Raw genomic sequence first — 11,846 nt, forward strand, 5'->3', positions numbered from 1 at the left:
TGGGGATACAAACGTCAGTTCCACGTCGGGTACAAATCCTAAACTAAACCACCATGGGGGTCCTTCATCGTCTCTCGGACTTTCCGAGCTCCTCTCGGATGAAGTCTAAAAAGTAAAGAAAAAATTCCCAACTCCAAGAACAAACGGTCCGTATGCTGACATCCTTCAATTTTCACATAGGTGGATGCGGTGTCTTTGGGTCATAAACCGTATTTGACACTGGCTAGTCTTCCTAACGGGTTTAGATACATCTAAAATATCCAAAACCCCCAGTCTAATTGATCTTTGGATTTGGCTTAGCTCTAATCCTAAGCTTATGTAAGAGTGGGTTGTTCGAATTGACCTTCGACCTGAGCGGACTACTCGGGATGAACTGTTGTCGGACGTTGGGTGACTAGCACACCAACTTAATGTTCAATGTGTTCCAAAGAAGGGGTGTTTCGGGTTTTTTGGTGAAGGCTAGACCGCTAGCCCGTGTGCCCCTTTGAAATCATGCTTTTTGTTAAGAGTGGCGGAATTTATGATATGAATGCATGACAGTTTATATTTTGAAAGAAAGTAAACAATTAGGCAAATAGTTACAATTATATCACATTATATTGAAACCCTTATGGTTAGAACCTAGAAAATCCCTAGCAAAGTCTCCATCTATTACGGTTCACTTTTACGCTGGTGCATAAAAGCAACTACGAGATTGTTGGTGCTCTAATTTGGATTTTATGTTTTTAGAGTCGCCACCAAATTTATTAAAAGAAATTAGAAAAACCGAGCTAACAGGCTTTATCAAACAAAGAAAAATCCTAAATCAAGAGTTCGAGGTAAGGGTTCTGGTGATCCCTTAGGGATGATTTTAAGTACCCTAGTGTTAAAGATCCGTAGAATACGGTTGACATACGAGCTTCAATGTGTGATTAATGTGATCATTTCCCAAAAATGTTTACTTTATTGCCAAAATCGTCATGCTAATCATAAAACTCCACTTTTTGGCAATATTGTCTTTTAAGGAAGAAAAGTTGATTTTCTTTTTGAAAAATGTTATAAGGGGTTCAATTCATTTCATTTCCAGACCAAAACACACTTAAAGTTTCTCTCAAGTAGATTTTCTACTCATTTGGTCCCAAAGTCACGATTTATTCTTTATAAGTTTATTTATTATATATAAAAAAAATAAATGGAGTATAATCCTCTATAAGAATAGTATAGGTTTTTACACGTATAAGTTAAGAAGAAGTTTACTTGTTACTTATTGATCCATTAAAGCTCATTATTCGACTATATACTACTCCAAAGTCATCTTAATCCTCAAAACAATAGTTTAAGTATATTTCTCTGTTTTATTTGCCTTAAGATTTGGGTTTTGAGCCCTAAAGGTTTGAAAATTACCTTAAGTCCAATAAGTTCCTAAAAAAAAAAAGTCCCTTTTCATACTCTTCGAATCATGCAATATACTTTAAAGATAATCAATTTTTGTATAAGTTTCAATTTATTTTACTTTCAATAAATAAATATAATTCATTTAGCTTTCGGATTCAATTTGAAACATTGTTTACCTAAATCCTAGGTTCCAACTTATAAGGGTTTCAATATCTACAAAAATGTATTTTTATATGTTCATACAAGAACCAAAGTAAACATATAATAAAAGGAAAACAACTAAAAGAAGTTCCCAGCTTAAAACCATCCTCAATATGAAAAGTTACCAGTTTCACAAAATAATCATCCTAAATATCAAGAAATTAAAAGACCAAAAGGGATGAATTTTCTAGTAGAAAACAAAGAAAAACCAAAAAGCATTTTGATTTGGTGATAGCACTTAAAATGCATAAAATTCAATAATATGTATTTCCTATTCAATCAGTTGTATCTCCAAAAAAACTTACCTTTTATCTTAGAAAAGTTTGAGAAGGGGGACACCTACTATACGTAGAGGCAGATGTAATTTTGTTATACCGGGTTCATCTAAACCTTGTATTTTCGACAAGCATTAATTTTCATGTAAAAACTTATTAAAATTAAAAAAGTACTCCAAAGATACATGAACCCACTAATTTCAAAATACAACCGGTTCGATGCTAAGAACCTTACAACAACCCAATGGAATCCCACATGTAGTGTCTGGGAAGGGTAGAATATACGTAGACCTTACCTCTAGGTAGGAGGTTGTTTCCGATAAATCCTCGGCTTAAGTAAAACGTTTCAAAGCAGTTTGAAAAAGAAGGGCATACAAAAATGAAAGCAGTACCAACATTAAAAATAATACGAAATGGAAAGCAGTACATAGCATTAGGAAACAGTTAGAATACTGGATTCGCCTCTGACTATATCCCTAGTCTACAACAACTATGTCGCCTCCTTGCCTTACTAGACGAAGAAATCAAGTGAATATGGTAGTCCAATAATAAGCTTCGGTAGAAAATTAAAAACAAAAAATAAAAAACTTTTTTTTTTTTAAAAAAAAAGCGCCACTTTCAACTCAAATTATAAATCCATTAAAAGGCCAAAAACACCTAACAAACAGAACCAGAGAACAAAAGAATGAGCAAAGTCAGATTCAACAAAGAAAGTTATTATCTTTAACAAAAAAAAACTACTACACAATAAAGCTTGATGGATTTCATAATTAAGAATGGGGTATAGCTGTTGGTTGAAACGCTATATTTATCTTAAACATTCATTGAAATATATACACATTTAGGGGCCATTTTCAAGTCAAAATAAATCCATTAAAAAGCCAATAACACAAGAAAAGATAGATTCATTCAACAGACAAAGTTATTGTCTTTAACAAGAAAACTACACAATAATAAAGCTTTGTTGGGTTTTGATATTGGTGAATGGGAAATGATGGGATGAAAAGTGAAGGGAATGTAAAAGGTCCCTTTTGCTTTGGGGAATGTAAAAGGTCCCTTTTGCTTTGGTTAAAGCATTTGTCCCACATAAGAAAAAGAGAGGTGTATATATTACATTACACCTTCTCTAGTCGCTAAAAGAGTTGAGGCGGCAAGGACCCTTCGTGCCGTCGTCGTCGCTCGCTCAACTTCGGCTTCGGCTTTGGCTTTGGCTTTGTCAAAGATCGATTGATTGATTATCTTTTTGGACAAACTTTTCTTTAATTATTTAATTATTTATTTAATTAATTAATTATTTAATTAAATAGAAAAAAAAACAAAAACATCCAACGCGGGTCGACCACGACCCGCGACTTGTGACCGACTCGTCCGTTTTTCTCTTCCCCGGATATTTTCGAATTTCCCTAAAAACTTAGGATCGATCTGAATGGTTACAAACATTCAGAATCAGTACCTCCAACGGCTATAAATTCCTGATTTATTCCAGAATTCAAAACGAATTTTCTGCGCTCAAAAACAAAATAAAACCTTTCTCTCCAAAACTCTCTTGTTTTACTCTGTGTGATACACTGCCGTTGAGTGGTTTGCCACTATCTGAATTTGGAGTACTATTATCATGGTAAGATAATCTTTCTATCCTGGGAGGGGATATTCCATCAACCTCGAGTACTGTGAGGGGAATAATTTTCTTAAGGACACACTTTGAACTAAGTGGGCTCGATTATATTATGAAAATAGTTTTATTTTTCCAACACCGTTTCTGTTCATTTTCCAGTTTCTGTAGTTTACTGGTTTTAAGTATTTTACTGTTAAGTACTTTATACTGTGTAATCTGTTTTTACTAAGTGTTTTACAGATTGTGTTGAAATTTTATTTAAACTTATACAGATTATTTTGTAAACAATCTTAAGGAAATTAGATATAATATTATAATCTGTATTCTGTTTAAGGAGATTAAAACTTGTGTAGTTTTCTACTCCATATGAATATTAGTATTCGACTCGAAGATATAAAACTTCGTTGGAATACCAAAGTTCATAATTATACCGCGATTTGAAGAAATAAAAATCTTCATCGTTTAAGTTTGTGATTTAATTGCTATTAAAAGGGTTTTATTAACTAAAACAAGTTTGTCGATTTGATGACAAAGAAATAATGGCACCGAGACCTGGAACTCCCTCTGCGACCGAACTCCTCTGCCGAATATTGCACCACAAGCACTCCTACAACCCGTTGTGCCACCCGCCGAGAAACCTTTAAGTTCACCGGTGCCAACTTTAAAGGATGGCGGCAAAAAGAATGTTCTTTTGGCTTACCACCCTTGGTATGCAAAAGTTCACCAAACAGGACCCTTCCGTGCTCGCCGCCGACATGCCCGACAACCAAAAGTTCATGGTTCTTCGAGGCTTGGAAACGTGCTGATTTTTTGTGCAAAGGCTACATTTTGAGTGCCTTAGAAGATGACTTGTACAACGTCTACAGTGCAGTAGAGAACTCCAAAAAACTATGGAGCGCACTTGAAAAGAAGCACAAAACCGAAGATGCTTGCTTGAAGAAGTTTGTGGTTGCCAAATTCCTAGACTACAAAATGGTGGATGGAAAAACCATTGGAACCCAAGTTCAAGAGCTTCAAATTATCTTCCATGACCTTATTCGTCGAAGGTATGGTAGTGAATGAAGCGTTCTAAGTGGCTGCAATGATTGAGAAGTTGCCACCCTCATGGAAAGATTTCAAGAATTATCTTAAGCATAAGAGAAAGGAAATGAAGTTGGAGGATCTTGTGATTCGTCTCAAGATCAAGGAAGATAACAAAACAGCTGAGAAGAGGTACCGTAAGAGTTCACCGATTGAAGGGGCAAACGTCGTTGAAGATGCTGCTCCGAAAAAGAACAAGAAAATGAAGAGGCCTTCTGGAATGGAGAAGGATCCTAACAAGAAAAAGTTTTAGGGAAACTGTTATAATTATGGTAAAGCAGGCCATAAAGCTCCCGACTATCATGCCCCTAAAAGGACAAAGAGAAAAACAAGGGTCAAGCAAACATGGTGGAAGATATTGATGACCTGTATGCAATGCTGTTTGAGTGCAACTTGGTTGGTAAGCCAAAGGAGTAGTGGCTTGATTCTAGCGCCACTCGATATGTGTGTGCCGTTAAGGAAGTATTTGCCCACACTCATTGACCCGAGAAGCTGTACATACGGGAAATCTTGAACGCAAGTTGAAAGTTGAAAGATATGGAAAGGTTCTGACCACAAGATGACATCAGGAAAGGTGCTGACTCTCAACAACGTCATGCATGTTCCAACAATTAGGAAGAACGTAGTTTCAGCCGCACTACTCGTGAAAAATTGGTTTAAGTGCGTGTTAGTTAGTGATAAATTTGTACTTAGTAAGAATGATATGTTTGTAGGAAAGGGCTACCTCACCGAGGGCCTTTTCAAACTTAATGTAATGGTTGTTGATAGTATTAATGGAAAATCTGCTTCTTCTTACTTATTGGAGTCAAATAATTTATAACATGTTCATTTAGGACATGTCAATTACAAAACCTTGCGAAAAATGATTAATCTTTAAATATTGCCTAAATTTGAGTGTAATATATCTAAATGTCAAATATGTGTTGAATCAAAGTTTGTTAAGCATTCGTATAAGTCTGTTCAAAAGAATTCAAATCCTTTAGACTTAATCAACACTGACATTTGTGATATGAAATCAATACCATCTTGCGATGGGAAAAAGTATTTCATTACTTTTATTGACAATTGCACTCGATATTGTTATGTTATTTGCTAAATAGTAAGGATGAAGCAATAGAAGCATTTAAGCACTATAAGAATGAAGTCGAAAATCAACTGAATAAAAAGTTTAAAATGATTAGAAGTGATAGGGGTGGGGAATACAAATCTCCTTTTACAGAAATATGTTTAGAATATGGAATCATCCATCAAACTACTGCCCCTTACACACCACAATCCAATGGAGTTGTGGAAAGGAAAAATCGGACATTGAAAGAAATGATGAATGCTTTACTAATCAGTTCCAGTTTACCGTAGAATTTGTGGAGGGAAGCTATCCTTACAGCTAACCGAATGCTCAACAGAGTGCCCCACAGCAAAACACACACTATTCCTTATGAAAAATGGAAAGGAAGAAAACCCAACTTGAAATATTTTAAAGTGTGGGGGTGTCTAGCAAAGGTACAAGTTCCTTTACCCAAAAGGGTGAAAATAGGATCAAAAACCGTGGACTGTGTTTTCATTGGATATGCAACAAACAGTAAAGCATGTAGATTTTTGGTCCATGATTCTGACAATCCCGAAATTCATAATAATACTGTAATTGAATCTGATAATGCTGAATTCTTTAAAAACATCTATCCGTATAAAATTGAATGCGAGTCGTCGAATGAAAGATTTAAACGACCACAGGAAGAACCAATGGAGAATGCCCCTAGCAAAGAAGATCCGAGGCGTAGCAAACGTCAAAGGACATTTACTTCCTTCGGTCTAGATTTTGTGACATTCCTGCTTCAAAATGAGCCTCAAAATTTCAAGGCGGCTATGTCATCTCCTGATTCAAAGATTTTGGAAAGAGGCAGTCAATAGTGAGATTCAATCAATCTTAGATAACCACACATAGGAAGTGGTTGATCTTCCTTCTGGAAACAAGCCTTTAGGTTCTAAATGGATTTTTAAAAGGAAAATGAAAGCCGATGGCACTATTGACAAATATAAGGCAAGGCTTGTGGTCAAAGGTTATAGAAAAAAGAAGGTCTTGATTATTTTGACACATACTCACCTGTAACAAGAATAACGTCCATTCGGGTGTTAGTGGCTCTGGCAGCCGTGTATGGTCATGAAATTCACCAAATGGACGTTAAAACAGCTTTCTCAAATGGTAATTTGAAGGAAGAAATTTACATGGAACAACCCGAGGGTTTTGTGGTTCATGGTAAAGAAAAAAAAGTGTGCAAATTTGTAAAGTCGCTTTATAGACTTAAACAAGCACCCAAACAATAACATGCTAAATTTGACCAAACCGTGTTGGCAAATGGCTTTAAAATCAATGAGTGTGATAAATGTGTTTACATTAAAAACACTCCAGCCACGAAGTCATTGTTTGTTTGTATGTTGATGACATGCCGATAATGAGCAAAGATATAGCGATATAAATGCTACAAAGCGCATCTTGCTAGCAAATTTGACATGAAAGACTTAGGAGTTAATATGTAATTCACAAGAATCGAATTCATAGAACTCCACAAGTTATAGCATTATCACAGCCTTCATCACATAGAGAAAGTACTTAACAAGTTCAAGTACTTGGATTTCAAGATTGCCGAACTCCAATTGATGCGAGCTACTCACTTCAAAAGAATGAAGGAAAGTAAATCAAGGCGGCACTATGCGAGAGTGTTGGGAAGTCCGATGTATATCATGAATTGCACACGAACGTATATAGCATGTTCCATTAGCAACCGATTCGGCCACAAGTAATCCCAATCACACACATTGGATGGCAATGAATCGAGTTTTGATATATCGAAACATACTCAAAAAAGCTCGTGCTTTGCATTATAATAAATATCTCAAGTGATTGAGGGATATAGTGATGCAAATTGGATCACCGGATCGTTCGAAGTTAAATCCACGAAAGGATATGTTTTCATAATTGGGAGCAAAGATGTTCGAAATCATCCAAATAGATTTGCATCGCCCGTTCCACTATGGAATCTGAATTCATAGCTTTAGAAAAGGCTGGTGAAGAAGCTGAATAGCTCCGGAATTTCTTAGAAGATATTCCATTCTGGCCCAAACCTTTAGCTCCTATATGTATACATTGTGACAGTCAAGTAGCAATAGGTAGGGCAGGGGGCATAATGTATAACGAAAAATCTCGTCACATACGACGGAGATAAAATACCGTTAGACAACTCCTCTCTAGTGGCGTTATCACGATTGACTATGTAAAGTCAAGAGATAGCGTAGCGGATCCGCTTACAAAAGGCTTATCTAGAGAGGGAGTTAGTAGATCATCAATGGGAATGGGGTTAAGGCCGAGGACAAGTCATCATAGTGGTAACTCTACCTAGCAGATTGGAGATCCCAAGAGCTAGGTTCAAGGAGATCAAACAAAGTTGTGACTGACAGTTCAACATTGTCAAATAACTCAACCCATTCTCGGATGAAGACAATGTTCAGAAATAAGGATAAAACTTTATGGCTTGTTAATGAGTTAATAAAACATTAAGATTTTTAATGATTATCTAAATATGGCAGTGTATGACCAGATAATGTGGCTATAGGACCATATGTTTAGAAATAACCTATGTGAGTGTTAAGTGCAAGCCACTTTAAAGGGGAATGACAATGAAGGCCCATTCTCTATGCACTCATGAAACCAGGCGGTGTTCATGGCTGAAACGAACACAATCGTGAGAACCATAAACTATTGAGGGTTGATTGTGTGACTTATGTTGTCAAGGTATACAATAAAGTTCGACGGTTCAAAGATATCAAATCTACTGATTGATCGAGTATATCCGATATAAGTTCACTACAGAAAGTTCTAGATGCAGTCAATCTTCGCTTGTATATCACACTTGTCCGCGCATTCTTTTATATTATGGCCATTCCCCATTCATGTGGGGGATTGTTGGGTTTTGATATTGGTGAATGGGAAATGATGGGATGAAAAGTGAAGGGATCGTAAAAGGTCCCTTTGCTTTGGGGAATGTAAAAAGGTCCTTTTCTTTAATTAAAGCATTTATCTCACATAGGAAAAAGAGAGGAAAAGAGAGGTGTATATCTTACATTACACCTTCTCTAGTCGCTAAAAGGGTTGAGAGGGCAAGGACCCCTCGCGCCGTCGTCGTCGCTCGTTCAGCTCGGCTTCGACTTTGGCTTTGGCTTTGGCCAAAAACATCCGACGCGAATCGACCTTGACCAGCGACTTGTGACAGACCCGGTCCGTTTTTCTCTTCCCGAATATTTTTTAATTTCCCTCCAAAAACCTGGTGACTGATCTGAATGGTTGCAAACATTCAGAATCAGTACCTCCAACGGCTATAAATTCCTGATTTGTTGCAGAATTCAAAACGAATTTTCTGCGCTCAAAAACAAAATAAAACCTTTCTCTCCAAAACTCTCTTGTTTTATTCTGTGTGATACACTACCGTTGAGTGGTTCGCCCCTACCTGAATTTGAAGTACTACTATTCTGGTAAGATAATCGTTCTATCCTGGGAGGGGACATTCCATCAACCACGAAATCTTGCGAGGGGAATAATTTCCTTAAGAACACACTTTGAACTAAGTGGGCTCGATTATATTCTGAAAATATTTTTATTTTTTCAACATTGTTTCTGTTCATTTTCCAGTTTCTGTAGTTTACTGGTTTTAAGTATTTCTTGTTAAGTATTTTTTTCTATGTAATCTGTTTTACTAAGTGTTTTACGATTGTGTTGAAACTTTATTTAAACTTATACAGATTATTTTGCGAACAAGCTTGAAACAAGAGGGAATTTCATATTCATAATTATAAAAAAAAAACCTTGGTGGTGATAGCTGTTTTAATGGTGGATCCAAGAAGACGAGAAATCTTCGCCATTGATATATGACCTTTTTGAATCAAATCTAATAAAAACAAAAATAAAAGACACGTTTCTCTGTCTCAAATGTTTTATATATATGGGGGTGAAACATGCACAAGTAGAAAGAAAAAGACTGAAGCTGCAAATATAGAAAGAAAGAAAAGTTGCCAAAGAGAGAGAAAAGAAAAGATCAACCTGACGACTCAGTGATGACACAGAACTTATTCTAATCTAATCATTAATAATAAGTCATATAAAATACACTGCCCTAGGAGTATCTTTTTTTTTTTTTTTTTTTTTTTTCAGTTTGAAAAGGCAAACTATCCTGTCCTATTTGGTGACAAATGTTGTAAAATCAATCTAAAAGAGTTAGTGCAATACATAAAAGAAGAAAGCAAGAACAACAAAGTGACAAAGAAAGGAGAGAATTTCTTATTTCTTCCAAGTATCAAGTGTGTTCAAGTATTATATACAACCCAATTATATACGGGAATACATTGAGAACACCAAAGGGTGTATCATAAACATGGGTAGTAACTATTTGGGGTTATAGAAATAAAGTGTAGGAGTAGTGATCATAAAGAAATGGGGTTACTTCTACGAGAGTTATGAACATGAAGTAGTGGGAGTTATATGTAGAGGAGTAATAGACATTCACACATTAATATTTTCATAACATTCCCCCTTGGATGTCTATTGTTAGATAATATGTCCCGTTAAAACCTTATTAGGAAAAATCTGGTGGGAAAAATCCTAGTGAAGGAAAAAGAGTACATATATCTTGTAATACGCATTATCTGCTGTCTCGTTAAAAACTTTGTCAGGAAAAACCAGTGGGACAAAACCTGGACTAAGGAAAAAAGAGTGCAGTGCGCATTTTACTCCGCCTGATAATAACATCATTTGATATTTCGAAGATGACACATTCAAATCTTGTATATTAGCTTCTCAAATGTTGAGGTTGACCATGCTGTCGTTAACAAATCTGATAAATTATCACTTGAGTCTCTTGAATATCTTTTCATCATTCCTTTGAAGATCATGTGTTAAAAAATAACTTTCAGCGAGACATGTTTTATTTTATTCCACCTTCAACGTATCAATTCTTGTAGATGATGCCTTCCAATGATCTTATATACCAGCTTTCCAAGTGTTGATATTGGTCATGTCTTTGTGACCAACTCACATCCACAAAGATGTTATATCCTTGAGCTCATCCCGATATATCCATATGTCATTTCCTTGCTTCACGATCATTGTTATCTTTGCATGATTTACGTAAATAGCAAATAATTGACTTTAGCAGAACTATATAAATATGGCAGCACCCATATGCAAATAAATAACTTGCGTGCCATCGAATGTTACATAGAGCATACAATCTTCCTGCATTTGCATAACCAATAAATCCTTGATAATATGGTTAGAAAAAATAAATCTATACCAATATTTAACTTTACTCAAGTATCTCCACGTAGAAGTAACATTATATCTTGCCAAAGACATTAGTAAAAATATTATCTCATGAATTATAAGAGCAAGAAATATAAGTGCACCAATTACACAAATACATGGTACTTTCTGACCATTTTCATGAGATCAAAATTGATATTTCTTAATGTTAAGCGATGTCATGGCCATTGGGGTGTTTAATGGAATCGCTTTAAAACCTTTTAAATCCTTCAAGCATTTTCATATAAACTTCATTGTCTAGCTAGACATGACAACAATTCATTATACACATTCAAATTTTTATGTATTACCAGACTGATAAGAAAACTCCTTGCATCCACCACGAGGGAACTTATCTCCATACAATAATGTCAGGAGTTTTGCGAAAAACCTTTATGCCACAAGGCACAAGACGTACTCTATATCTTACGACTTTATTTTTTATTTTACTTTTCGCCCAATAATTTATTTGTACCCCACTAACATTATATCTTGAGGTGCTTGGACTATAGATCCAAAATATCACTTTTCCAAGTGAAAACAAATATACTTGAATTGTGTATTTATTTGGATTTATCTGTCCACTCTTTGACATATTTAAATTCAAGATCATCGTCACCGTTTATAATATGAGCGCTACATTATATCAAAAGATACGGTCGACCGTCATTTGATATCGGTTCCAATATGACATAATTTATGGAGATCTCTTTATTTTTATTTTTTTATCATTTTCAGGTACCTGAACCTAACCAAAGGTTGTATGAAATATTATGTCGTAGTGCTATTTTAAAGCAAGTGCCTCATTAGTATGACCTTCTTGATCATTTGCTCCTCTCCTTCTTCAAGGAGTTTTATCTTTGGAACCGATCAGTCTATCACCATAGACTCTGTCCTTCAAGGAATTTAATTCAAATTGGAATTGGAGCATTTGCAGCTGGAATATAATATTCAC

The sequence above is a fragment of the Lycium ferocissimum genome, chromosome 11, assembly GCF_029784015.1.
Source record: "Lycium ferocissimum isolate CSIRO_LF1 chromosome 11, AGI_CSIRO_Lferr_CH_V1, whole genome shotgun sequence".
Taxonomy (NCBI): domain Eukaryota; kingdom Viridiplantae; phylum Streptophyta; class Magnoliopsida; order Solanales; family Solanaceae; genus Lycium; species Lycium ferocissimum.